The sequence below is a fragment of the Canis lupus genome, chromosome 35, assembly GCF_048164855.1.
Source record: "Canis lupus baileyi chromosome 35, mCanLup2.hap1, whole genome shotgun sequence".
Lineage (NCBI taxonomy): Eukaryota > Metazoa > Chordata > Mammalia > Carnivora > Canidae > Canis > Canis lupus.
This window is the reverse complement of record NC_132872.1, coordinates 5,350,620-5,377,930: the sequence shown is the minus strand read 5'-3', so window position 1 is coordinate 5,377,930 and position 27,311 is coordinate 5,350,620. Positions and strand designations below refer to the sequence as shown.

Below are 27,311 nucleotides of genomic sequence, written 5' to 3'. Positions count from 1 at the left end.
TTCCTTCCCATTGCTCTGAATAGAGCAGATTGGATACGGATTTTCCTCTTTTCTTCCCATTTAGACCATCTGGGCGACTGGGGCCCAGAGGGAAGGTTGGGACCAGGTGGGGGAGGGACAGAGACTGCCCAGCAGTTTTCAGCTGCAGAACCTGGGAGCAGCGAGCCCTCCCACCCTCTTTCCCAGGATCAAGTCTATTCCCTGCCTGTGCAAGATGTTCTCTGCTCTGCGACGGGGCAGGTCCCGGTTGGGCTCCCCTCTCCTCTGTCTATTCCTTGCAAACCCCAGGCCGTGCACGGGCCCTGATGGGGGACGGGCCTTCCTCCTTGCCGTCTCATCCACGTGCCCCCAACTGCAGTTACACACCGTGGGAAGGTAAGAGGGAAATGCTATCCCATATCAGGGGGTATCCTATGCTCCCGATGCCATTTCATCCATACAGTAACCCTGTGAGGCACACGCTGTTATCATGCCCACTCCACGGCTGGGGAAACTGAGGCACAGACCAGTCCAGTAGCCTGCACAAGGGCAAACTGGTAGCCAGATCCAAACCCAGGCAGTAGAGCCGCAGAGCTTGCCCCTTGCAGAGTCTCAGTGCCCCGCGCAGGAACATGGCACTATTTGACACAGCCTCGTGAGCTTCTCACCAGGGCTCAGGCCACCCCGGCGATCTGTTGCAAGCGAGGGTCCCCTCCCACACGGTCCCCAGTCATTCTGTATTTAGGATCACGGAGCCAGGGCTCGCTCCCATGAACAAGGTATGTCCGCACAAGGGGAGAACAGGAAACAAGAACACAAAGGGAATGTTCACATCATTTGGGAAAGCAAGCAAGCGTGAACCTCATGAGGGCAACTTTGTGGGAGACGACGCATGTGTGGAGGAAGGTGGACCAAATGCACAAGTAGAGGACCGCTGTGGGGAGGGGATGCGTGCATTGGACCCCGACGCTGCTCATAGTTGTAGAGCAGCTCGAGTGCAGTAGGGCGAATGAGTGTTCACACCAAGCTCAGGTAAGCATTATGCATGGTGATGGTGGTCCCACTAAGGGGGTGCGACAACGAGTAGGGCTTTTCCCCCCAAACAGTCTGTAATATTTTATTGTTTTTGCAAGGAAAAGGAAAACAAAGACTTGCCTACTTTAATTGCTGGAATTAAATGCTAAGGATGTTGCCAAACACAAATCAAGCTTATCTATTCATTAGAGCAGCCTTCTTTTTCTCCTCCCCATGGGCAAGCTCTCTCCGTGGAAACATTTTGCTATCAGATATTCAGTTGCTGTATAAAATGAAAACTGCATTTGAAAACATGCCTACAGCTCAAAAATAGAAGGCAAATCCAGCTAAAGGCCCAGGCTTCCTTGGGGTTTCAATGACAGATTCACTTACTCGACGTAAACCTTTGCAAAGAGGGCCCAATTCCACTCAACGCTCCCGAGCGTGGTTCCTCCACACCCGGAGAGCCCGTGCTCCCAAAGAGATGGGTGGTGCCGGCGCGTGCAAGCAGTGTGGACGCACTTAATGCCACCGACCTGTACGCTCACAACTGGCTAAACTGGGTTGATGGGAATGTAAAATGGTGCAGCTGCAATGTAAAACAATATCGTGGTTCCTCAATAAATTAAAAGTAGAATCGCCATCTGATCCAGCAAATCCACTTTGGGTATACACCCCAAAGAACTGAAAGCAGGGACTCGAAAAGGTATTTGTACACCCGCACCCACAGCAGCATTATTCACAACAGCCGAAAGCGGGGAAGCAACCTCGGTGTCTACTGGCAGATGAACCGTGAACAAAATGTGGTGCGTACGTGCAATGGGCTATTATTCAGCCTAAAAAGGAAGGAAATTCTGACACACGCTACAGCCCGGATAAACTTCGAGGACCTAAGACTGAATTAATATAAGCCAGACACAAAAGGACAAATACTATGTGATTCCACTTAAATGGGCAGATTCATAGTAGAGACATTAGAGTGGTGGTTGCCAGGACCAGGGAGATGGGGTCGTGGGGGGTGTTATTTAATGGGTGCAGAGTGTCAGTTTGCAAGAGATGGATGTTCTGGGCTTGGATGGCCATCACGGTTGCACAAGTGTGAATGCACCAATACTACTGAGCTGTTCACTTCTGAATGGCTAAGGTGGTAAATTTTATCTTCTGTGTATGTTGCCACAATTAAAAAAAAAAAAAGAGCTCCCAAGATCCATTGGGCTGAGGAAGGAGGACCAGGAGCTCTCAGGAGGTGTGCTGCTGACCCCGCAAATGCCCGGGTCTTCCCTCTGCCCTCCCCTCAGCGTGGGCCCCCTGCCAGCCCCTCATTCTCTCTCCCGCAGGACACCCTCACCCCTGATCGGAGCAAAGCGAGCCCCATCCTGTCCACCCGCACCTCGGCTGCGTGGCTGGGACGTCGAGTGGCTCAGGGATGAGGTATGGGCAGCAGGAGAGGGGGGCACCCGGGAGACCGCAGAACTGGCTGGAATCACTAGGGAAAGGGGAGGATTTCGGGTGAGTCCATGAGCGCGAGGTGAGGGGAGGCAAGGGAGAGGAGGTTGGGGGTGAGGCCAGCCTTCCCGACAGACCGTGTGGTTGCCACTGTCTCGGCCTCCTGGCGCTGCTGTAACCAGTGACCACAGACCTGGTGGCCTCAGACTACACACTCGTCCTCTTACATTCTACGGGCTGGAAGTCCGACATGGGTCTCCCTGGGCTAAAAAGTCAAGGTGTCGGCAGGGCTGCGATCCTTCCTGGGGACTCCAGGGGGGCACCCATGTCCTTGCTTTCTCTAGCTTCCAGAGGCTGCCCATATCCCATCTCCAGAGCCAGCAACACTGCCTCCCTCTAGCCACCCTTCCACACTCACAGCTCCCTCCATCACAGCTGGGAAAAGGTCTCGGCTTTTAAGGACCCTCGAGATGACGATGGGCCCACCGGGCTAATAATCCCGGATGACGGGCAGCCCTGGTGGCGCAGCGGTTTAGCGCCGCCTGCAGCCCGGAGTGTGATCCTGGAGACCCGGGATCGAGTCCCACGTCGGGCGTCCTGCGTGGAGCCTGCTTCTCCCTCTGCCTGTGTCTCTGCCTCTCTCTCGCTCTCTCTGAATGAATAAATAAATAAATCTTTAAAAAATAAAAAATAAAAAATAAAAAAAAAATCCCGGATGACCTCCCCACCCCGGGCCTTAGCTGAATCACATCTGCAAAGTCCCTTCTGCTGCATAAGATGACACCCTCAGAGGTTCTGGGGGTAAGGACATGGGCCATGACTCTGCCCACCACCCCCACCAGATGCACTCCCACCCAACTCTTTACACGTGACAAACATTTCTGACACCCGGAGGTGCATCTGGGCCCTGAAATGTGGAAGAAGGAAGAGCGGCGGCCAGTAAGGGGGTCACCGGCAAGTCATGGCCCCACAGGCTGGGGGCCGAGGGTTGGGGGAAGAGGCCGCTGAGCCCCTGGCCGGGGGCATGGTGTGGGAGCCCGAGGGCTGGGGAGAGGGGACCAAAGTCAGGGGGAGAGCACACACAGGGAAGGGGAGCAGTGTGATGGGGTGGGGGGAGAGGACCTCCACCAAACGGGAACAGGAGAGCATGGGAGAGGCCTTCCAGGTGAACTGCGCTTCACGGGAAGAAATTCTTGAACGTCGGCGCACAAGTTTTACCAAAGGCTGATTATTATTCACTTCTCGAAAGGATTTTCCGAAGCGTTCTTCAAGTAATGAGTTCCACTGTGTTCTTAAAATAGGATTTACACCCAATTTTTCAGTAACACATAAAGGGATGCTTGTAAATCTATTGAAATGAAGTGAGACCAGTAACATCTGCTGCCTTCTGTGCTGGGGGTGTCAGAGCGAGCGGGAGGGAACCTCTGCTGGGGGGCCGGGCCCAGACTGCAGCCCAGAAACCCCGGCAAGCTGCCCTCCTCCCACGCACGTACAAAGCCACGCTGGAGAGCTGAGAAGAAGGGGGGCCCCACACAGGCTGGGGACTAGCCCCAGGCCTCTCGGGCTCCACAGCCCTGCTCCTTCAGCCTTTCCAGGGTAGGAGAGAGTCTTTGGGGTTGCAAGGAGTTGCGTGTCCGTGTCAGTTCCAGACGCTGCACCCCTCCTTCCGCGCACACTGACGCAGGGCCGCTGCTTACCTAGTGGGTCATTTCTCGGGATGATACTGAAACTTTCCATCAGGGACAAAGTCTTTCATTCTAAAGTTATTCGAGAAAAAGACTCCGGGTGTCCTGAAAAGAGTAACACTGCCACGATGTAAATGGTTGGTTTCATGGGTCTTTGGGGAACCAGCAAACAGGGCAGCAGGAGGAGCAAGGGCTTCAGCCCCGTTTCCCTCCCCCAGGGGCATAGAGCTGGCTGGAAGTACCCCTGGGGCTTCAAGGCAAATAAAAGTGGAAGGCGCCATCGACCTTGGACACCATACTCCCTTCTCTGTCGTCACATGTCCAGCTTCCTCCCAACCTCTCTGCTGGCCCCAACTTTCATTTCTAGCTCTTTCTCCCAGGTATGTGGTTCTCCAAGGTTCTAGTCTCAATTCGGTCTTCTCTCACTCTGACCTGCTCCCAGGGTGATCTCAGCTTCCACTCCCTCCTTCCGGGGTTCCCACTTGCACCCCGGCTCCATCAGTTCCCCAGATCTCCAGCCCCTCACTCTGAACTCCAGACCCCATGGCCATCTCCACAACAGGCCCGCTGCAGCCTGCCCCAAATTAATTTGCCATCTTTCTCTCTTAACCTGCTCCCTCCAGATCCCCCATTTCTGTCAAAGGAACTGCAGCCCCCCCAGGTACCCTGAGGCTCATGTCTCAGCATTCCCAGACTCCTCATCTCCTACATCCAATCCATTGTCAAGTCCCGGCACTTGTACCTCTGCAGTGGATCCCAAGCCCAGGAGTCCTCAGGGGCAGCAAAGACACACGAACCAGGTGGATAGGGAGGGGACACAGTGGAGGATGGGAAGCATGGACCCCGTCTGGACAGGACAGCTGCCACTCAGCTCCCTCTTCTCTAGCTGACACGGGCCGCGACCTGTCCATTTTTAAAGAATGTCTACACATTTGAATTTATGTGCAATTCCCTTATTTTTTTTTTAATTATTTATTTATGAGAAACACACACAGAGAGAGAGGCAGAGACACAGGCAGAAGGAGAAGCAGGCTCCATGCAGGGAGCCTGATGTGGGTGGGACTCGATCCCGGGTCTCCAGGATCACGCCCTGGGTCAAAGGTAGCGCTTAACCGCTGAGCCACCAGGGCTGCCCCCCTTATTTTTTAAATGCTGGTAATTAACTTGCATTTTTTGAAATCCCCACATGCACCAAACAAAACCTGTCTGTTTGTGACCTCAGGCCTTCAGCGTCTCTCCCACCGTTCCGGTTCTCTCTGTTCCCAAAGCCGATATGCCAGCACGTCTACGCTCCCCCCTCCTGGACAAGGGAACCACCTCCTCAGGGTCACCCTGGCCCACTTTCTCCATCTTCCCTCTCCTGGTCTCAGGCCCCCTGCACCAATGTCATGAGGGTGAAGGAGACAGATAAGAGAGGGCTGATGCCACTCAGGGTAACAGAGCCATTAATTAACAGAGTTAAACATCTGGTGTTTAATTAACACTTTCCCTCCTCTTTCATCCTCCCTCCCATTTTCCTTTCCCAAAGGGATTTCATGGTGGGTAAAAAGTAAAGTGGAAAGCAGGAGGGCAGAAGGCAGATGTGGGGAATGGGATGGGGCAGGTCGCAGCTGGTAGTGGGGTAGGGAGGGGAGGGGCACGAAGGAGAGGGGCAGGAGGGTCCCCATGTGCAGAAGGGGAAGAGGGTGGGCTAGGATGAAGCAGGTCTATGATTCAGCAGGAGGGACTCAGATCCGTCCAGAAGTTGCTCTGGCAGGAGCCAGGGGCAGAAGCTCAGTGCCTAAGCTCGTACGAGGAAGTCCACAGCTCTTCTTGGGGCAACACTAGTGGTTGCCTCCCTGACATCCACCCCCCACCCCCTTCAGTCACTGAAGGTGCATAGTTCCAGCCCACGAGAAGTAAGCAGAGGTCAGCTACAGATCCTAGGAGAGCGCTGCTTTCCTCACAAGAGAACAGTCAGCTGGCACCAACCCCTTCCATCCTGCCACCTTCCTGTCTTGCAGAGGAATGCGACGTCTTGAGCTACGGCAGCCATCCTGGCACCATGAGAGAAAGGCCCATGAGTGACAGGCCGAGACCAGCAGCTGCAGTTACCTCTAACCACCTTGGAGTGGTTAAACACGTCCTCACTTTGAAGGTCATTCTGGTGGTGGTTTTTGTTACATGCGCCAAAAGCATTCCTGGGGGACACCCTCCCTCCTCTAAAACCTCTTCTCTCTAGGGAGGTTAACAAACTGATCACTTGCTTATTTAGAGTTGAGTGAAGTCAAGAACAGACACTGCTGTTCAGAGCATTTCCCAGCCTGGACTGCTCAGGACCCAGGATTAGGGTCTGGAAAGATGACAGCAGTGTGGGCCATGTCTGCATTAGATGGTGAGCTTCAGGGGGAGCACTCTCCTCACTGCCTCCCCAGAGCCAAGCACGGAGCCTGCCATGTAGTGGGAACTCAGCTGACACGTGTTGTGTGAATGAATGGATGAGCGGATGGATGTGCCACTGCCTGGCACGGGTCTCCCAGTGACAACCAGCTGGCAGGAAGGGATTATTTAGCAGCTAGCTTGGATCTAGCTGATTCAAGACCCGCCCTTCTCCAAGGCCTGCCTGGAGCACTCCTCCCCTTCAGGAGACCCCCCACACCCATTTCCTATGGCGCCCACCTACCCACTTGGTTGCCAGTTGATCCAACCTCCCTGTTTGTTATATATCTGGCTCCCTGGTTGGACTGAAAGGATCTTAGGCAGATGCCACAATCTTTTTAAAGTCCCCAGACACTACGAGGGTCTTGAACCCTGAAGACAGTTGATAAATATTTTTCATTTGAGGTTGATGCTTTGGAGGAGGGCTAAGAGGTTGATGATTTAAAGAGCTCTTTTGAGGAAAGAGCCCTCCTAACAAAAATAGTCCCCAGATGTCTGTGATACTACCTGAAATTTTACTGTTAGAAATGGACTACTTGGGACCCCTGGGTGGCTCAACAGTTTGGCGCCTGCCTTCGGCCCGGGGCCTGATCCTGGAGTCCTGGGATTGAGTCCCACATCGGGCTCCTTGTATGGGGCCTGCTTCTTCCTCTGCCTGTGTCTCTGCCCTCTCTCTCTCTCTGTGTCTCTCATGAATGAATAAATAAAATCTTAAAAAAAAAAAGAAATGGACTACTTTGACTAGCTGAGTCACCTTCAGTAAAATACTCCACCACTGACCAACAGTTTGTGCAGTGGGAATTAATAATAATAATAATAATTAATAATAATAATAATAATAATAGCTATTTCACAGTGCCCTCTTGAGAAGCCAGTCAGCATGAAATTTCATTGTAAGGACATTTATTAAAATAAGCCTTTACATGTGATTAGTCTTGGAAGAATTATCCCAATAATTATTCACTTTTGAGTGTAATCTTATAGACTTTAGAATACAGAAGAACCTTAGACTTTCCCCTTCCCAACCACCCCACAAATGACCTCTCTATGATCTTCAGAAATACATGAGGAACTTCTTGAGTTTAATTAATGTGGCTTTTCACAAGAGAGAAAGAGGAGAGGACAAATGTGGGGTTGGAATAGCTGTGTAGCAGGTGCTGTTGGCACCCTGCCCAGACCCCCATTCCTGGGCCAGAGTACCCATCCCCCACCCCCCAGCCCCCGCCCCCTTCTTGAGAGGCTGGCCCTGAGCCCAGGGCAGTCTCCTCGTGGAGTTATGTCTGGGAGACTGGGGGGCAACCACGACTGATGCAAAAGCATAAAAGCCCAGTCCCCTGTCCTGGGGTACCAACTTCTGTGGTGTAATTCGTGCCCCAGAGCTCGCAGCAGGACCAGGCAGGCTTCCCTGGAGAGCGCATCTTCATCTCCCATCCTGCTCCCCTCACCCCTCCCAGGTGATTCCCAGGGGCTCTCCCTGTTAACCCCTTGGGCAGGAAGGCCAGCTCAGGCTCCGCTTCCAGGGAAGCTGTCCTAAAACCGGTCAGTCCTTAAGAGGCTTTGCCGAGGAGGGCTGACAAGGAGCTAGGGGAAGGAGTGAGCTGGGGTCAAGACCAAACTGCACAAACTGGTCTGGGGCTCCTAACCCCTCGCCCTGTGTGCAAGACAAAGCGGGGGCGGGGGGGGGGCAGGCCCAGCCCTCAACCCCCTCCAGGCCCCGAACCGAACCGGGAGCAGAGCTGGTGTCTGCACCTCCGTCCTCCAGGCTGCCCTGCTCTCCTCCACACCTGCCTCCCCAGCAAGGAAAGGTGTGAATCCTCTCCAAGGCCTCATGATGTTTTCCTGGAAAACTGTGAATTTAAAAATCAATTGGTCTCCATGTCACCTGATTGCCAGGATGGGCCCCCAGGAATGCTTAGGCTCCTAGACTCACACAGTATTTGGGCAGAAAGAGCCTCGGGGGATAGTGTGCTCCCCTTTGCAGTTTAATTTGGATTATACTCCTGCATCGTGCTCTCCCGCTCATTATAATTGTGATAATTACGGGCTGCTTTAGTCTTCGCTAAGCCATTTACACAGCTGGACAGAATCAGAGATGCATGGATGCTAATCCCCCCCTCCAGGCCCTCTTTTCAGGGCTTGTCTCTCCTGGAGCAATGAACCTGAGTCAGAAGGAACAGTGGACCTGGGGGTGATCTAGCAGTGGGGCGGGGTGGACCGAAAGGACTGGAGGGGTCCAGGCCCCCAGTACTGTCCTTTTTATTTATTTAAAAATACTTTACCTATTTATTTTAGAGACAGAGAGAGAGAGTAGGGTTGGGGGGTGGGGAGAAGCAGGGGGAGGGCAAGCCGACTCCCCACTGAGCACAGATCATGACCCGAGGGGAAAATAAAGAGTTGGACAGTTAACCAACGGAGCCATCCAGGCGCCCTAGTACCTTCCCGTTTAGATTGGAAGAAGGGCAGCTCTTTGCCTCCCAACCCCTCCCCCCCAACACAACCGGAAATATCTTCTTTGCAAGAAAGGGCAGGGGGCAATCGGGTAAATCTGGATCTTCCTTCCGACACTTATCAAGGGCCCTAAGAAATGCCACGGGGCCCCAAATCTTAGGGGCGGACCACGTCTCTTTCTTTGGGGAGCGCCCTCTTTCGAGAATTCCTCGATTTTCCGCTCACTCGTCAATGCTCACATCCGAATCCATTTTCCTCGCCAATGACTCCAACTTGCCAAATTCAATACCTAGTCTTCCGGTGAAAATACATGGTTTCTGTTCTCTGATAATTATAATTATACCTAAGCTTATTGTGTTCTTTATTCCATGACAGTGTGCTAATTGTTTCACAAATGTTATCTCATTTTATCCTCACCGCATGCCTGTAACATTGGCTTTCTGGACCTTTGAGGGATGAGCAAACGAAGAGGTAGGGTCGCTTGTCCAGAGTCACGCAGGGAGTGGCTGAGCCGGGATAGGACCTCAGAGCCCTTTGGTGGCAAAGCCTCTGCTCTTAGCCAGCCTGCTTCCTGTCTCCAGACGGGGCTGCTACAGAGGTGTGTTCCTTCCAGAAGGAAGGTGGGCGCTGGTGGCCCGGCGGGGTCGGGGGGGTCGGGTGCAGAGCAGGGATGCGTCCCGGGTCTCCGCCACACCCCTGTGTCCAAGGTTGAGTCCAGCTCAGTCCCGGTCCCACCACCCAGAGCTTCCTCCCCACCTCCCACTCCATCCCACTCCGTCCCACTCCATCCCACTCCATGCTGGGTTCTGGGTCCATTGTCAGTCATGATGACCTGTTCCAGCCTCAGCCCTGGGAGCTCCAGCTCCAGCTCCAGCTCCACTTGCTCCATCCATCCCCCCTCTCCCCCCTGCACCTCACCACAGCCCCTGGGCCTCCCAGCCTCCCTGGACCCCACCTGCACTTCTACTTCTGGGGCAGGCCAATCCCCACCCCAGGCTGAGCCGTTCGCTGCCCCAGAGCTGCAGCCACCGGCCTTTCTGTCCCTCTGTGGCCCTTCTGTTCCTCTGCGTTAGCCGTCTCTTTCCAGTCACTGCTCATCCCTGGGCCAACAGCGGGGGTGGCACAGAGCAGCCAGGCAGATAATCCAAGGTATGGGGAATGTAAAAATCATCTCTATTTGGCTGTGGAAGGTATTTTTGGACTTACAGTTGAATGTGGGTGTGTGTGATGTGCTGGGAATTCACAACACTTCAAACCAAATCCTGAAGTGAAAGCAGCAGGACCTGGCTGCTGGTTTGGGGAATCAGAGAACAGGCTACCCTGTTCCTATTTCCTGCTGGACCGGGTAGCTCAGCCTCTCGGGACATTCTCCTGACCTCCTGATGTCCAGGATCAGCCAGAGCAGAGCCGCTGCCTCTCCGGTCCCCCGACCCAGGGCCCGGGCTGCAGACTCAGAGGCCGGCTGCCAGGGGCTGGGCAGCCCAGTAAGCGAGGCCAGCTGGTGCAAGGCGGAAGGGAGCAGCAGGGGAGGACTGTACCCCCCTCCGAAGGGCGCAGCCGCTCCTCGGGGCAGCTGCTGCTCAGCTCCAGCTGATGACAGAAGCCAAACAAAACACATCTGTGAAAGAATTTGGCCCCCTGACAGCCGGTTTGCGATCTCCAGCCCAGGGGTTCCCACATTTTAGCATGCCTCAGAACCGCCTGGAGGGCTTGGCAAAAATAGGCTGCTGGGCCCCTTCCCCAGCATTTTTGATTTAGTGGTTCTGAGGTGGGGCGCAAGACTTTGCTTTTCTAGCAAGTTCCCAGGCGCAGCTGAGTCCGGGGCCACACTGGGGGAACCACTGTTCTAGCCTCGGGGTCCTGCTCTAGGCGGCCTGGTACCTCCTTACTTTCTCATGTTTGCTGGGCTTTTGTCAGTAAGCATCAGTCCCAGAAGCAGTCATGTCCTTCAAAGGCTGAAAGTCAGGGGCACCTGGGTGGCTCAGCTGGTCCACAGTCTACCTTTGGCTCCGGTCATGATCCCCGGGTCCTGAGATCGAGTCCTGCATCGGGCTCCCTGCTGAGCTTCTCCCTCTCCTCCCTGCTTGTACTCTCTCTCACCACCTCTGTCTCTCTCACTCAAATAAACAAATGAAATCTTACTTATGCCTTGGGTTCTGGGCCTGGAATCCACATCAGCCCAACTGCTGATGCCCCGTTTCCCAAGCCAACAGGCTCCATTAGGAGAAACAAGGTTCTTCTTTTGCCCTCTTTCTGGGAGATGAGCGGAATGGCCTCCCCTTGTCAGAGGCCCTGCTAAGTCTGTCCACTGGGGCACCTCTCTCAAGAAGGGCTGGATCAAGAGCCAGGAGACCGAGAGAGTTCCACGCGTCCTCCGCCCTCTTCCAAAGGGAAGGACCAACCGACACCTGGTCCTTGGGCACTGCCCAGTGGCTCATCATTCCCAGCAGACAGGATGGGCTGAGTCAGGGTCACCGTGGGACCCTAGGAATGCCATGCCTGAGGGAGCCACTCCTGAACAAGACACCTAAGTCCTTCGGAATACCTCAGAGCACGATGGGGAAACTCTGGTTAAAGGCTGTAAACTCCTACGGGCAGGACTCATGTCCTTCTCGCTCCGCTCTGTATCCCCGGCTCCTAATACAATACCTGACATGTAGACCCGAAATTATTTGTTGAATGAGACAATGACTACAAGATGGAACAACAACAACAAAAATATAAATAAATAAATAAATAAATAAATAAATAAATAAATAAATAAACAAACAAACAAATAAAATAAAAGATGGAACAAAGGTAGGGAATCTCTGCTCTTTGCCAGAGGGACTCTAGATAATGTGCCCACTCACGGCTGAAAGTTAGATACTCATAAAGCAGCCGACTTTGAGAAGGAAAATGTGGCAGGTGATAATTCTGCTCAAGGTAACTGATCGGAGATGTTTTCTGAATCCAGTGTGGGCTGCGAAGCAAAGGTATTAACGGGCCTGCTAAGAGCTGACAAGAATAGGGTCATATTCACCTCTGGATCCTCAGCCCCGATGTCTGTTAAATGAATGAATGCGAGGCTCCCATCCCGAATGCCCAATGGGGAAGGTGCTCACACATGGCTGCATGGGTGGCTCCATGCTTCCGCGGAGGAAGCTTCCCCCAGGCTTTCGGGAAGGCAGGTGGGGGGTGGCGACGAGAGTGTAGACTGTGCGTGCCCGGCCTCTCTCCCTGAGCTAGTCAATGGGCACGATCCCACGCGGGGCCAGGCCAGACACTGTGTGTGAATCACTGGGCACCACCGCCTTCCTTCTCTTTAAAAGAGGGACAATGACATCAACACCAGCAGTAATGACAGCTACGTCATGGACGTGGCATGGAGAGGAAACGCTTGTGAAGGTGGTGGCACCGTGAGTAGAGTGAGTGCTCAACAAATGCCTACTGACCAAATGAATTCATTGATCGGCCCACTGTGGCTGGGTCACTCTCCAGTCTAGACAGGTGGGAGAAGCGGCCCTCGCCTCTCCAGACAGAAAGCTCTTCCAAGGTCTCGTTTGTCTTCCTCCTACAGCAACACACAGCTTCTTACTCTGCTGTGCATGGTGACAGGGACTGGGGTGGCCGTTGGTGAGACCTTTCTACAAGACTAGTTCTTCAGTATTTCCAGGAAACCAGCAGTAACAGACTTTTGGGAGTCACGCACGGATGTTGTGAAGAGTGTGCACTGACTTAACAGATGATGAGTCCCGACCGGTGCAATTCCAAACCACACAGTAACACGTAAGGCTCTGCTGCCCCGTGTGAAGTGTGCCAGCTGTTGTCCCCGCCAGCCAGCACACTCTGGATCTCTCGCCTCACCCAGCTGTGCATGTGCAAAACTCGGCCTAGACCAGACATCCCCAGAACTGGAATCAAATAAAAGTCATTCGGGGCTTACACACTGCTTTGCACTATCTGTGCTACGGGCTACGGTTTGACTTTATTCAGCTCTCCCTTTAACCCACTAGCTCCACTCAAGCTCTTGGGCTAAGAGGTCCAGCCCTGGGGAGAGAGTTCCCTGGCCGTGGGTGAGAGTGGTTAGGATGCTGGCCTGGGGGCAGGTGAGGTGGCTCCGTGGAAAGGCTGGAGTCAGGGATCACACATACCCCCTCCCCTCTGATGACCCCGTCAGATGCCCCGTGAAGTCTGCAGGCAGGCTGCCATTCCTTCCACTCAACAGATGAGAAGTCGGAGGCCTCAAGCCCGAATGGTCAGAGTGTGAAGTTAACCCACGCCTGCCCTCCCCTGCTACACCTTCTCCGGACCTTGGGTATGATTTTCTCCCCAAGTCAAGCCTTGATGGCTCACACTGGATAAGGCTCTGAGCCACCGGAGCCTGGGAGCCTGAAGCCGAGAGCCCCTCCTCACTGATGACAGGTAATTCAGAGTGTCCACATACCTTGATTGGGAAGTCTGGGAGCTAGAAATGACTGAATCACACCATCCCCAGAAAAACAGCTCTTAATATCCTCTTTGGGGAGTGAGCAGGACTGCGACGAGGGCAAGAAAGCGAAACAATTGCTAGTCATCCATCCAGCCCGGATCCCTGGTCTCCCCGACTCTGGCCCGTGTTCAGGTTGCATTTCTGTCCCCTTTCTGCCTGCCCCCAGCTTTCCAGTTAGAGCAGCCAACTGGGCCTGGGTGCTCAGACCCCTGGGGGGAGCCAGCCAAGGAGTTGCCAAGCCCAGGGTGCGCAGGCCGGGCCAGCTCAGCTCCTGAGAGGCAGCCAGCCAACGATGGCACCCAAGCCTCTGTGCTGCAGGCGTGTCTCGTCCCCTACCTGAGGGGGGCAGAGCCTGGCAGGCTGCAGAAGGTGCTGGAACCTGCCCTCCTTTCCTCTTATGGCAAGGAAGGAAGCCAAAGAGTGGAGTGGGGTGGGGTGGAGGGAGGAGGGATGTAATATGGACAGGGAAGGGAACAAAGAAAATTGAACAGCTTGTCTGTTAAGGTCATGAAACAGAGGGAGATTTTTTCCTTTGGTTTATGTTATTGCTCTTACAGTGGTGTTTGTGCAATAAATAAAACAGCAAAAGGATAAGAGGCTGGAGTCCGTGCTCAAGCAGAGTTGGTGGGCTGAAGATTCCCAGGGAGGGCAGACAGTGTGGAGCCCAGCTTGGGGAGGCGGGGGGAGGCGGGAGTGACTCCAGAAGGCTTTCCTCCTGGAGGGCTGAGAGTTCTCTTTACCAGGCTCAGTTCCTGTTGGTCTGGGTCCTGCTCAGATCCCCAAACTTCCAGAACATAACTGTGTCCCACCTCACTGGGCAAGGCCATGGGGTGGCTGGGAGCTGGCTGCCGTTCCCTGTGCACGCCCCATCGGCACCCAGATCCATCTGGCAGCAAATAGTTGGCTGAGGGAAGCTGGGAGAAAAAGCCCAGGGACACCATCCCCCATCTGCTCCCCACACATGCTACACACTTCAGCCCAGGGAGGAAGAAGGCTCACAGGTGGTTGGCTGATGGGGACGAGAGGCTGGGAGAGAGACAAGGCACACAGAGCCCCACTGTCTAGCCCGAGCGAGGAGCCTTTCCAGGAAATGCTTCCATCACCCTCCCTCGCCAGGTGAGCCCCATTTCTCCTGCACAAACAGGGAAGACCCACAAATGGGTCTGAATGAAGGCCAGGTCTGGGGCTACACCACCACCACTTGATATGTGGACATGCACATGTGTGCACATGTGTGCACACTCAACTGTGGGCATGCCTGTGCGGGCGTGCACACACACACACACACACACACACACACACACACACACCTACAAGGCTTCTCCTGCAAGGACAACCACAGCCTCCTCAATGCTGCCCCAGCCCCAGGCATCTAAGAGGCAGGTCCTTCTAGCTTGGGGCTCTTGAGGGGGGATGGGGGTGGGGCAGGGCACACGCTCAAAGAGCTCTCAGGTGGACAGTGTCCAGGAGGTGAGCAAGCCTTGGACTTGGTGGAGGGCAGAACAGAGAGCTGCAGCCCTGGGCCAGGGGATGGGAGGGGAGGAGGGGGGCTCTTTAAGAGAAGTACAGTGAGCTCTTTCTGACCTGGTATAAAAGCAGCCCTTCTTAGGGACAGAAAAGATGGTCAAGATCTGACAAAGCTCTTCCAGTGCTTAATGAATGTCCCTCTTTAAACCTGGTCATTGGTGCCAAAGTCCCTAAGCTCTGCATTCATGGAGCCCAGTTATAATAAGAATAACAGCTAACAGGCTTACCATTTGCAGGCATTTTTTAATGACTTTATCTATTACTCACCCTGCAGGTCCTGCCCCCACCCCCATCTCCTTTCCAGTAATGGAACTGCCTGGGTATAGAGAGGCCACGGTAGGGGCCTGCTGGAGGAACACCTGAAATGCAGGAATTCTGGGGAACGTGCCTGGAAGTGCCCCCTGCTCAGGCCCAAGGACAGGGACGGAGAAGGGGGTAGGGAGCAACGTTGTGTTCCTTCCAGAAGCCTTAGTTGAGTGCCTACAGGTGTGGTCTGCCGGCAGCTGTGGGGAGCCCTGGACAAGGAGGGACAGAGAGTGGGCGCTGGGCCCGGGGCAGGGTGGGGGGAGGCACAGCTGAGCGTCCGCTTGCCAGGAGAGCAGCGCTGCCGGCTGGTGGCGGGGGACAGGGGTGGCCGCTTCTCTCCCAGCTCAGGCCTCAGCAGGCAAGCGCAAGGAGCTCTGAGAGGGGCCCTGATGCCTCTCGGGGGAGGGGAGGACCAAGGCACGGAGCTGCTGGCCTCCCCCCGCCCCCGCTTGCCTTTGCGTGAGCACCCACACAAAGCACGTGGCCCCAGGTTCAAACCCCAACCTGGGCATCCCTTTACCCCTCCGAGTGGGTGTCCTCACCTGTGTTAGACCAAGCAGGGCAGCTGTGAAGACTAGACAGTAATGTCTGCGAGAGCCCAGAGCGCTGGCTGCCACCTAGAAGGCACTCGGTCGATGCCAGCCGTTACTTGCTCATCATCATCAGTGTTGCGACTATGCGGACCCCGCACATCACGCAGTAGCCTCCGGAGGACGCTGCCCACCTTCCATCTCTCCTCTCCGACCTGCTCCACAGGGCTGCCAGGGCAAATCTACGGCGATGATGTGGCACATCGTTTTGCTGCTAATAGACCTTCCCCAGCTTCCCACTGCCAACGCGATCAAATCCAAACCCTCTTTCCATCTGGCACGAGCTACCCTCCTGCCTCCTCTCTGGCCATTCCCTCTGCATCCCCACCTCCCTCAGTTCATCCCCAGGCACTTGCCCCCCCGCCCCCTTATCTTTGCTTCTACTCTTCCCTCCATGCAGAACACACTCTCCTCCAGGGGAAACCTCCCCACATTTCGGGGCTCACGCGAGGCCCGTTCCGACCTGCACCCAGGTACTGGCTTCCTCCGCTGACAGATGCAGAGTGTGGCTTACGGGACTCTGAGCACTGATCCGCCCTGGTATGTGTGGTCGGGGCTTCTCCAAGTGTGGTCCCTGCACTAGCAACATCCGCACACACCCCAGGAACTTCTAAGACATGCAAATTCTCAGCCCCTACCCCAGACCTACTAGATTAGAACATCTGGAGACCAGGCCTGGTAATTTGTTTTAACCAAGCCTCCACACTCGGATGCACTCTCAGTCGGGGAACCACTGACACCTGACACCTGTACCCTGCAGGTGGTGCCTGGTGCACAGTGAGGAGTGATGGGTTAGCCCAGATCACCTGGGCAGCGTTGAAAAGACACTGCTGCCCGGGCCTCACCTGCATGGATTCTGATTTAATTGCGCCGGGGCAGGACCTATGCATCCAGGGTGCTTTTCCTCCCAACCTTGTATGAATACTTCCAAACACACCAAACAGTTAAAAGATTGTACAGTGAACACCTGTATACCCACCACCTAGCTTCCACCATCGATGTTTTGCCGTATTTGCTTTATCACATATCTATCCATCATCCCCCTACCCATGCATCCATCCATTTTATTTTTTGACGCATTTCAAAGCAGGTTGCAGACATCGTACACGTCACCCAGACACAGGGGAGTGATTTAAAATCCCTCCAGGTGGTTCCACTGTGCAGCCAGGGCTGCTCTGATCTCAGTTGGGAACCCCTGACAGCCTCCTACCCCCAGTGCCCACTGTGAAATGGGGATAATGGCGAGGATGTCGGCTCCGGTTCCCCCTCGTTTGCAAGGATGGAATGAGATCACATCAGAAAAAGCCCTTTGTAAAGGGAATACAATTAACAAGAACCAATTGCTGACTCTGGGCTCGAGAGAAAAGTGTGCAGAGCTGTCACAGGGTTGCCAGATGAAGCACAGTGTGCCCACTGAGGTCTACATTGCAGATGAATTATTTTAGTATAAGTATGTCCCAAATATTGCATGAGACACACTTATACTAAAATGTGTCTCATTGCTTTTCTGAAACTCAGATTTCGTTGGGCACCCTGGATTTCCATTTGCCGAATCCGGCAATAAGATATAAGCCCTGTCCTGTGGAAGGCAGCAGGGTCAGGACCCTCCACCCAGAGAAGAGTCAGGGCCGGGCCACAGCGACTCCTGCTCTGCTTGGCCAGGCTCTCTGGCGCTTTAGAGCACGTGCCTGCAAAGCCAAGACTGGTGGGCAGAGGCAGCCAGGGTCGGCGTTAAGCCGACATCTGCCCAGGTACGACTGTGATGTGATGACCAGGGTCTTACATACAGCCAGCCAGTGCATTACGCAGGCCTTCAACTGATTGGACCAGGCCCACCCACATTACAGAGAGTAATCTGCTTTATTCAAGGTCCGCCAATTTAAATCTTAATCTCATCCCAAAATATCCTCACAGAAACATCCAGAATAATTTTTGAACAAATATCTGGGCACTGTGGCTCAGCCACGTTGGCACAAAATTTACCATCACAGCCAACAAGTCTCAAACGTTAGGGCACAAAAGTATCACTTGGGGAAACTGATTTAAGTGCAGAACCCCCCTAGGCTCCACCCACTGTTTCTGATGCATTCGGTCTGGCATAGTGCCCAGGAGCCAGCATTTTAACCGTCATTCCAGATGGTTCCAATCCAGAAGCTCCATGGACCCACTTTGGGAAGCACTACAGTTTGAGCTCAATAAATACTTGCCAACTCAAGGAATGCTGGAGGCAACAGTGTGGGCAGGAAGATGTCCAAGCCAGGGCCAGGTCACCTCTGCGAGACCGTGTCTTGGGGGCTCTGGGGTGGAGGCAGTGATGGCAGACAGGGAGCCGGCCAGCTTGTCCTGACCCAGGTGGGGACCCACAGCAGCGTGTGGGGACAGACGCGGGGGACAGAGGGCAAGCCTTGCACCTACAGCAGCCCTCGCGCTGACCTGAGGGGTGAACCCCACAAGCTCCCCTCACCCCGCTCGGACCCCAGAATGCCCCGGTCTCTCCAGTGTGAGTCCGTGTACGTGCCCAGCCTCTCATGAGCCGATGAGATCATGGCTCAGGAATCTGTGTGCAGTCGGTTGCCCCTGAAAAGAACCACTCACTCAGCTGGGGAAGTGAGCAGCTGAAGGCGCACAGGCCAGCGGGGGAGGCAGGGCGCCGGGCTGCAGGATGGGGCTGCAGGACGGGGCCGCAGGATGGGGCCGCAGGATGGGGCTGCAGGATGGGGCCACAGGACGGGGTTGCAGGATGGGGCCGCAGGATGGGGCTGCAGGATCGCAGCGTCCCAGTGCCAGCCAGCCGGCAGGCTTCCCTTCCTGCAGAAAGGAGGAAAATCGATCCAGGACAGTAGAAGCCCATTATAACACAGCTTGTTTTGTAATGGACTCCCATAAACCACGGGTCACAGTGATGTCCCTGCAAACCTCACAGCTAAATAGGAAACCGCCGGGGAGCGGAGGGGGGCAGGCAGACAGAGACGCTCAGTGCTTGATCGGCCTGTGTCCCAGCTTCGCGGAGCAACGGGACTTAGAGGAATGGTGGCCTCGGCCCCACGGACCACTGTGCAGCTCTGCGGGGATACGGAGGAAGGCCAGGGGCTCCTTTCTGGAAGATTCATTCGCTCTCGGCACTCCCCAGAGTGTGGGGGGTACTCCAAACACCCACGATCCGCTCAACCAGGCCAAGGGTGGGGGAGGGAAGAGGGCAGGAGGGGAGGCCGGGCCCCTGGGCACCTGTCACCATGTCCCGCAGCTCCGGGCTGCTCTGAGTCTGCCCCTTTCCCGTGATCTCCAAGCCTCCACGCTCCCTCACCCCCAGTCATCCTGCCCACGTGCTTTTGACGTCTCCAGCTTGTCCTGCGGTCGCAGAGTGGCTAGGAGTGGCGGTTCAGAGGGAGGTGTGGGATGCAAGGGACGCCTCGAAAAGAAAGGACAACGCGCTGGGGCTCTACAGACTGGAACAGGAATAAAATATCAGTGGGGGGATCCCTGGGTGGCGCAGCGGTTTGGCGCCTGCCTTTGGCCCAGGGCGCGATCCTGGAGACCCGGGATCGAATCCCACGTCAGGCTCCCAGTGCATGGAGCCTGCTTCTCCCTCTGCCTGTGTCTCTGCCTCTCTCTCTCTCTCTGTGTGACTATCATAAATAAATGAAAAAAAAATTAAAAAAAATATCAGTGGGACAGGAGGTGGGGTTGGGGTCAAAATCTTCAAGTCTCTGAAAGACTATCACCTGCAGGGGGTGACCAGAGACAGCCGTCGCTCTGAGGACAAAACAAGGCAACGAGGGTGTCAGAAAAACCAGACCCAACTCCCAGAGAGCCCTCGGGGGCGTCCGCAGGAGCTGCCCGGCCACCGGCCACAGCCCCCGCAGCCCCTGACCACCCATCGTGGCTTGTCATCCACGAGCATGACCGTGCTCTCCCGGGTGCACGCTGGACTTAGCTTGTGCCACCTCTGGGGGCCACGGGTCCCGTCTACGCCTACCACCTGCCGCGTACGTAGCGCGCACTCAGGCTGCAGCCTTCGGCCAGCTCTTCGTTGTGACTGGGGGGGCTTGGCGATCGCAGCGTTAATAAGGAGAGGCCGTGCACAGTGGAGGAGGCCCCCACCTCCTGGTTTCCTTCCTGTCCTGGGGTCCCCGGTAGACTTAGTCTCACCTCGAGAGGACAATCCCTTCAAGACGGAGCGACAGGCTACGTGTCCGGTTTTGCCGAGGTCGGAACCGAACGCCGGCTGTTTCCAGCACCCTCACTGTAATGTCTGGCCGTCTGGCTGGTCTTTTTGTCCAAAGCAGCACATTAGTCCAAAGCCTTGAGCAGAATGTTTCCAACAACTTCTTAGATTGGCTGGGCCGTGTCAGACCACTGGCAACTCCCAATCGTGGACAGGGCTTTACTTATTTTCCCTAAATGTATGGCCTTACACGTTTACACGTGGGCAAAGTGAAACTGACCCTGTTTGGGGCCGTACACACCAGCTGATCTAAGATCTCATCACTTGGAAGCTTTTCATGTCATCTACATTTCCTATGAGAATCTCTGCCTTTGGCTTCCCCCATGAGAAAAAGTATCATTTCCTTCTGTTCTGTTAGGCCAGTCTCTGACTCATGCGTGACACAAATCCCTCCTGTCCCAGAATGACTTATTGTGGTGTGGAGCCGAAGGACTCAACGAAGGTCTGTCTCCAGAGGTGTGGGATGCTGGGCAGGGCAGTGGAGGATGCGATATCGCCTTCTCTGGAGAGCTTCAAGGCCAGGGCAAGGCTGAGCATTCTAGAGAGCAGGGCTCTTCCCAGGGGCAGGGCAATGGCTCAGATTATTATAGTTTTTGTTTTTATCATGGTGAAACACACATAACACAAATTTACCATTTTAGCCATTTTTCAGTGTTTAGTGGCATTAAGTACGTTCACATTGCTCCCATCACCACCATCCATCTCCAGAACTTTCTTCATCTTCTCTCTTTTTTTTATTTTTATTTTTTATTTTTTTTCATCTTCTCTAACTGAAAGTCTGTACCCATGAAACACGGACTCCTCATTCCCTCCTCTCTCACAGCCCCTAGTAACCATCATTCTACCCTCTGTCTCCATGAATTTAACTACCCTAGGAACCTCATGTAAGTGGAATCATGGAGTATTTGGCCTTTTGTAACTGGCTTATTTCACTTAGCATAACATCCTCAAGATTTATCCATGCTAAAAAAAAAAAAAAAAAAAAAGATTTATCCATGCTGTAGCAGGTCTCACCAAAAAACAAAAACAAAAACAATTTGTTTTAAAGGAAGCTCTATGCCCAACGTGAGGCTAAAACTCCTGACCCAAGATCAAGAGTCACGTGCTCTACTGACTGAGCTAGCCAGGTGCCCCCTCACCAAAATATTTTTAATGCATGTCAGCAGGTGGCCCTTTGGGGGCATGGTGAAGTAGGGATGGGCCCAATTAGCAGAGTGGCACCCATAAATATGGCATGAACACATACTGGGGTCCCACAGGACCAATACACACGTGCTTGCACACTCTCTTCCATGTGACTTCCACAAATCCCAGAGGGCTGCCCCCCTGCCCTTTGGGAGCTGTTCTCAGACCTCCTTGTGCATTACAGACGTGTGAAGAGCTGGTCACGGTGCTGGTCCCACGCCCTGCAGGGGTTCCTACGAGACAGGGTACAGCAGGTGATGCTGAGGCAGGGGACCAGGCACCGCACTTTGGGAGACCTACAGTCATCGAAACTGCTCCATGTGCAACGAAAGGACTTCGCCCCAGCCTGAGCTCCTGTGTAGACAGTTGGCAGTGGGTGGCTTCTTGTGAAAACCGACAGGCGAGGGCTCTGTCGAGAGATGAGGTCACATCACCCTGTTTGGGAGGGCGGGCCAGTCAGCTCTAACTCGCCACACCCATTCCAGGGGAGGTGGAATCCTCTCTACTCCAGTAACCCCTGGACAGCACCTGCCAATGGCAAGGCAGTGCTCCGGGGCTTCCGCGGGGAGGACAGACTAATCAAGAAGCTCCGGGGTTTCTGGGTGGAATGAGACACGAAAACCGAGGCTGTCACACAGGTAAAGCTTGACGTGAGCCGTAAGAGAGGCACATCAGCCCCTGGTTTTCTGAGCAGAGAGAGAGAGAGAGAGAGCGAGAGAAAGAGCATTCTTGGAGTAGGGACAGTTCCTCAGAAGAGGTGGCACTTGGGGTCAACAGAACCGCGCTAGCAGATACAGAAGAGGCAGGAGCTGAGGTGTGGCTTTGGGAGTCAGCCAGGATCCAGTGTGATATGGATGAAGGGAAAGACTCGGAGTCAGGATTCTGGGTACAATTCCAAGTGCTTTGCATTTAGCCACATGACTGTGGCAAGTCACCAGGCCCCGTAGCCGTTGTTCCTAATGTCAGGAGCACGGCTGGGAGGATGGGAGAGGAGGCTGGGACCAGGCTACAGAGGCCCTTGAGTGCACTTAATTCAGGGAGAAGCTGGGAGCCATTCAATGCTCTGGAGCGGAGACTCATACTCCTTTTATTTTACGATGGGCTTGGTGAGGGGGTGGGGGGATGGGGGTGTCCCTCTTGGCCAGTGCCCTCCCGTGAGGCTGGCCTGGTTAGCCTAACACTTCCATTCTTTTCTCCATTTCCCACCTCGGGAATTCCCTCCAATGAGTGCATAATCCCTGGAAGAAGGTTTCCTCTGGCTTCTGGGAGGATTTACAGCCCCCTCCCAGCACCCGTTCACAAAATCACGAAATGTGAACTCTAAATAATTTATAAACATGTTAAATAAGACTGGTTCTAGCCTTGATCCCTGGGGAGCTCGCTGTTAATACTTCCCTCATTTAACATCAGCCGGAGCCAGACATCATTAGGAAGGGAAATCTCCTCTCTCTCTTTTAAAAATCATGTAGCTTAAATGGTTTGGGATTATTTGCTGCTTTGAATCATTCTTGCCACTGCTCCCTCCCATTACGGGGATAATTAAGAATTGACTATGGTTGGCAAAAAGCATTCGACAGCCAACTTTTCATTTGGTTTTTCAAGTGCCCCCACCATCCCCGCCCGCCCCCCCCCCCCCACCAGTCCTCTTTTTCTTATCCCTGCAGCCCCGGTCCCCCAGTCCCCGGTGCTCCCCCCACTCAGGTCTGCTGCCTGTAAACACACTTGGGGCCCCATGGAAACCACACACTGAATGGAGGGAAAGCAGAGAGGCCATTCACTTTCCTCTTATTCCACTGCCCTATTTCCTCCGGCACCTTGCCTGGTGTCCCTTGGGCCTGGGGCCAGAATGTGTTTGTTAGGCTGCCCTGGTCACCCGGGAATGGGGTGGGCTCAGATCCCAGGCCTGTCCCCCAGCTGGTCATTCTTTCTTTCAAGAGTCACTCTCTCTCTGATGGCTAAGGCAGGATTAGAGGCTTCAGGAGGAAGAGCATGCCTCTGATCACAGAAGAAGGGGTCACGACATCAGGCGACCTCCAAGACCAGCCAGTCAAGGCGCCAGTGGGATGAAGTCCCACCTGTCTCCACCCCCCCACCCCCCACCAAACCTCCTCAACAGCCTGCTGGTCAGAAAAGGCAAGGGATACCCAGCCAGCCTCAGCCTTCGAGGGCAGCCCCAGGACTGGGGTGATCTCTATTTCCCTGTCCCCGACCAGAACCACATCTCAGTCACTGCATGGAATTTTCTTTCTCTTTCTAGTTCTGTGTCACTGATTTCCAGTATTCTAAATTCTTTACCCAGTCTGACTTTAATCTTTTCTGCTGTGGGTTCAATGAATTATGGGTTGTTCTGGGTTCAGGAAGCTGAGGCCTCACCTCTTTCGTATAATAAATCATCACGGAAACAAAAGCAAACCATAAAGACACACAGGTAGCCAAGCTACCTTTCCGGGGAGATTGAGATTGGAATGCAGAGAAGCTTCTGGAGTGGTTGCCAGTGTTCTCTTTCTCCACCGGGGTGGTGGTGTAAGGCACTAACTTGAATATAACCCATTACTAAAACATCTATGTTGTGGTTTTCTATATTTGTTTTATAATATCTCAATTAAAGAAGTTAAAAGGAAGGGGCATCTGGGTGGCTTGGTGGTTCAAAGTCTGCCTTTGGCTCAGGTCATGATCCCAAGGTCCTGGGATCGAGTTCCGCATAGGGCTCCCCGCAGGGACCCTGCTTCTCCCTCTGCCTGTGTCTCCGCCTCTCTCTGTGTCTTTCATGAGCAAATAAATAAAATCTTTTAAAAAACAAAGTTAAAAGGAAAAAAATAAATCATCATAGTGTTAAAAATAATCAGTCACTTGAGTCATCATGCAGGCCCCCTCCCTATGAGCTCTTCTTTGGGGTAAAAAAACCCCAACTTCTTTTTTTTTAAAAGATTTTATTTATTTATTCATGAGAGACAGAGAGAGAGAGAGAGAGAGAGAGAGAGAGAGAGAAAGACACAGGCAGAGGGAGAAGCAGGCTCCATGCAGGGAGCCCGAGTGGGACTCGATCCAGGGTCTCCAGGATCACACCCCGGGCCAAAGGCAGCGCTAAACCGCTGAGCCACCCAGGCTGCCCCAAACCCCCCAACTTCTTTAGCATCTCCTCCAAGTTTCAGAACCCCTGAACCAGATGATTAACCAAATCCTGTGACATTTGTCTCAAGGGAACCCTTCGGGCGAGGTGTTGCTGGCCTATTTAAAAGGACAGAGAGCAGACATTTCCCTGAATGTCCAAAACAGGTTGTCGGACTGTTGTGTGCTGGCTCACTAATAAATATCTACGGAGAGAGAGAATGTGGCCCGACACCGCCTTTCATGGCACCCTGGTAGTGAGGTGTGATGGGAGCCCACAGCCCTCACTTCCCCTTCCAGGTTGGGGGGACTCAAGTTTACCAAAAAGAACCCAAGAAAGACTCAGTTCATCTCAGCCCAGCATCTAGTAACTGGTCTATAAACAGTAGCTATTGTGATTCCCCCCATTACCACGGCTGTGAAGAAGGGGGGGGGGCATGACATGGGATATGAAGGAAAAATGGAAAGGAGGACAGAGAAACAAGGGCAGGTCACCCTCAGGATTTGGCCTTAGAAAGACATTAATTCATCAGCCTCGTAAGTGGTCCTGCTATGAAGAGGGATAAATAAATAAACCGCTGGCAAGGCTAACAGAAGCCCCCTTTACCATCCTACAGGGTTCTGCTTCACATGGTTGGCCTGGCCCATGATTCTCCAACTACCCTTCCCCCCTCTCTTCTCATTGGCTGCTTCCCCCAAGAGGCCCCCATAGGCTCATCCTCCAGATATTGGAAGCAGCAGATGCTCAGTGTGGGCTCTCGTCTCCGGTCGGGTCGGCCCGTCCAACCTCCCCACACCCACAGCTAACATCCTCACTCCCAACCTGGCCGGGGACAGGATCATTGTCAGGAGGGTGTCTGTGTCTGCCACGAAAGTCCTCTCTCTTTGTCACTTGTCTATTGGGACTGCCAATCTGTCCATGTCTTTTTCTTTTTTTTTTTTCTCTCTCTCTCTTTTTTTTAAGGTTTTTATCTATTTATTTGAGAGAGAGAGAGAGAGAGAGAGGGAGCACGAGTAGGGGGAGGGTCAGAGGGAGAGGGAGAAGTCGGCTCCCCACTGAGCAGGGAACCCGATGTGGGGGCTGGAACCCCGGGACCCTGGGATCATGACCTGAGCTGAAGGCAGATGCTTAACCGACTGAGCCACCAAGGTGCCCCCCGTCCATATATCTTTATGTCCATTTGTGGTCTTCAGTTTGGGCCCGTGTCTTCATCCCTTTGCTCTCTCCCTCTCTGACTCTCTTGGGCTCCCCTGCTTGAACCAAAAGCCACGATAGAATTCTGAACGCAACCTAAATGTTTTTCTTTAAGAATAAATGACAAAGGTAGAAGCAGAGGAGGAAAGAGGAAGGTAGATATCATTCTAAATTTGCGCAGCACAGGAGATTCCCCAGGGACAAGACTGAAAATGCGAAGGCCTAGAAGAAACACATAAGGGGAAAAAAATAATCGCCCCTTCTGTTTAGTCCCAAGGACTTCTTTGAAACAGATGATTTCAAATATATTTCTGTATTCTAAAACTTTTTCAGAATGAATAAAGTGTGGAGGGTGGAGTGTTTTTACATTTCCAAACTGTCTCTACAAATCGTGCAGTAAGATTTTACGTTAAACGAACTGCATCAATCTTTTTGTCCGTATATAATGATGCACCTTGTTTGACATTCCTTTTTAAATGACCTCCAGAAAAATCAATTGTTCCTGGGAATCCAAGTACATTTCCACTTCTAAGTACAGGGGAAAGTAAAATAAATTACTCTAATCAAGTATGGTAAAAATTTTGTCCTCAGCAACTCAAATTGTTGTGAAAGCCCCGGGTCCAGGATTCAGAGGCAGATCCGTGGGGAAGGGAACAGCCACCGTGATAAGGGCCTACCGGGGGAGACAGGAAAACACGGGGTCAGAGGCTCAGGGCTGCAGACCGTAGGTGACATGGGGGGCTTGGGTTCAGGGAAAGCTGGGGGAGGAGGGTCCCAAGCAAATCCCCCCAACAGGCTGGCCATGCCACCCTATGGCTCCAATCTGCCCCCAAGTCTCTTACTGCACATGACGGACATGCAGCCATACTTGGAGAAACAGGGTGCAAATCAAGAGATGAATTAACATGTGAAAAAGGAGAGCCACTTATTTCAATCAAGGCAAATCTTCAGTTTTGAAGACCGGGGAGACCATAAAATGCAACGCTGGAAGAATCAAGAATGACTCAAGGTGAGGGCTCAGAGGATTGGGCTGCTTGGAGAACGCTCCGTGGAGCAAATTGTGTCCAGTGAGATTGGAAGGTCTCCCTCTTCTTTCTTTCCACAATTCCCTTCCTGAAAATAAGTGCTTTTCTGTTTCTCCCAGCAGCAAGTCCAGAAAACATAATACTGTCCTTTGTCTTCTTCTAAGTGTATTGTAGATGGAGTCTTCTGTTCAAGGTTTTACTATTTCTTAGAAAAAAAAAAATGATCAGAAGAGGAGAGAGATGCCAGGCTTCTGAAAGGGCTGGTGCCTTTACCATGGGAAATTTGGAATTACCAGCAGAATAAAGTGTAGCAATTTGACACACCCAACAAGCTGATTTTATTTTTTTAAATCGATTATATACAACCATTTTTGATGTTTCAAAACAAAGGCAATTAGAATTTGTGAAAATCACCGAAAGAAAGTTTTGTAGGCATGTGCATTTTTTTCTGAATATTTGAAAAAAACATACAATCTCTTCCCCCACCCATGCTTCCCAAATTTCTGAGAAAGTTTACATCCATCCAAAATAAGACACTCCTGGTGCTTCCGGCCGCCCCCCCTCCCCCCAAAGCAGAAGGAGAGGCAGGAGGCTCAGACGAGGCACTGGGAGGTGAGGCCTGGGAGGTGAGGCCGGCTCCAGACCCAAGTGTGCACGCGTGTGTGTCTGTGTGTGTCGGTCCTCGGCCC

General features: G+C 53.3%; 1 protein-coding gene across 8 annotated transcripts in view; it reads right to left on the bottom strand.

Moving 5' to 3' along the window:
- Positions 1-27,311, bottom strand: part of SEMA5B (semaphorin 5B) — a 117,889-nt gene that overhangs the window by 48,470 nt on the left and 42,108 nt on the right. For 2 of the 8 annotated variants that reach the window (XM_072812571.1, XM_072812573.1), the window contains exons 1-2: positions 20,034-20,516; positions 15,837-16,066 (exon numbers count right to left, since the gene is read on the bottom strand). The exons of 2 other annotated variants lie outside the window; for them this stretch is intronic. The gene's annotated coding sequence lies outside the window, so the exon portion shown is untranslated. Of the gene's footprint in view, positions 1-15,836; positions 16,067-20,033; positions 20,517-27,311 lie in introns of those variants that run through there. 4 more of the 8 variants (XM_072812567.1, XM_072812572.1, XM_072812568.1 and 1 more) reach the window with 3 other exon arrangements.